This window comes from Eptatretus burgeri, unplaced genomic scaffold (assembly GCF_056783735.1).
Source record: "Eptatretus burgeri isolate ZD-2024b unplaced genomic scaffold, Ebu_testis_v1 Ebu_testis_scaffold_334, whole genome shotgun sequence".
Classification (NCBI taxonomy): Eukaryota; Metazoa; Chordata; class Myxini; order Myxiniformes; family Myxinidae; genus Eptatretus; species Eptatretus burgeri.
Window position 1 is genome coordinate 1 of NW_028222283.1, and position 1704 is coordinate 1704.

The following is a 1704-nucleotide window of genomic DNA, read 5'->3' on the forward strand; positions in this document are numbered from 1 at the left end:
TCCGACTCTCGACTCTCCTGACTGACGAACACGGTCCTTTTATCCCCCCGTAGCTTCGCCTTTGACCCCCTCCCTTTGACCTTTCACCTCGCTCCCCATTGGCCCGAGAAAAAGTGGGCGTGAAGGCTTTTTGATCCACAAATTTGCATATATCGATCGTCCTGGAGGCGGGGCCAAATCGCCCCTCGCTCACCGATTGGACGGCAAAAAGTGGGCGTGTGTCGTTTTTGATCCGTTTTTGAAGCACAAAATCCGTGATTTTGTACACGCTGTTCGACGCGCACCCTGCACGAGTCCAACACCGGTACCCACAGCGGGGCAAGAACGGTGGCGATGCTACGGTTGCGAGGTGTGACGGGAAGGTCGTGGCGGTTGTGGTGAAGCGGCGTTGTGGTTGGTGGTTGATGTTGTGGTTGTGGTGGTAACAATGGCGGTTGGTCCAAAATAAAGATAGCAAAAGAAAAACGGCTATCCTGAAGAGTCGCAGCACGCATAAATGACATGTATTCCCACTAGACAACGGGTTTGGGCCTAACTACACATGCACTTACCGAGATACCTCACCTAAGGGACCTGAATGGTGGTTTGCGAATTTGGTAACCACAACACTACCCCTCCTTTTTACAGACTCGTCCCGAGTCGTCAAATTTTTCGTGTGCCATCATGTGTACTTTTCCCCTAGTACATTTTACCTACGGATCCCTGAGTGCGACATTCATGGTATTCGTGTCCCCAAAATAAATAACCTGAGGGCTGCGTAACTATCTAAACAAACTCACTCACACGGACGACTTAAATAAAATTGCCGGCGCTAAGACATACATGCCGGGGGCGCACTCATATTTACAGTACATCTTAACCTTAACTTACAAATTTTACACTAAACCATGGCCGAGGATCATTGAACTCTGCAAAAAGAAAGCAGTTAGCAGGGAGCCAGGCTGCTCGCATGCAGTCTCTGGCTCAAAACAATGCAGGTGACAGGGAACGTGGCTGGCTGCTCACACGCAGTCCAAGGCCTTCCCTTTTGAACTGAACGCAGTGAACCACAACGGTGCATGGGCTGCACAAACGCAGTCTCCGTGCCAGCTCAAGTGGCACACGCAATGAACACAACGAATGGATGGATGAATGGATGGATGAATGGATGGACGCAAACACGGTGCACGGGCCGCCACTGCAGGCCCGTGTTGTAGCTGCCAACAGGGCAGTTCTTGCAGCTTGCAAACTGTTGCCTTGATCCTGGCGCACATGGCAATGAACAGGGGGGGGTAAAGCAAAAATTGAATGGGGCTGGTGAACCTGGGCAGTGGGCATGGCATGGCAAAGGTGAGCAGGCAAACACAGCCCGCAGAAGAAGGCCGCTGCAGGCAAACACAGCCGGCAGATGAACTGGCCGGCACGGGCCTTGAAGAAAAACAGCCAGCAGATGAACTGGCCGGCACAGGCCTTGCAGCACAGCAGCTGCAGACGATCCAGCCGGCACAGGCCTTGCAGCACAGCAGCTGCAGATGAACTTGGCCGGCCTCCGCCTTGAAGCAAAACACGGCCAGCCGATGAAGTTGGCCAGCCTTTGCCGTTCAATGGAGGTTGGTGGAGGGAGTGCGGTGGTGCTGGCCACTTGGAAGGCGGGCTCGGACCTACCTACCTGTCTCCCTCCCAACCTATCGCCTTTGCCTGTCACTGTACATACCCACTCCCTTA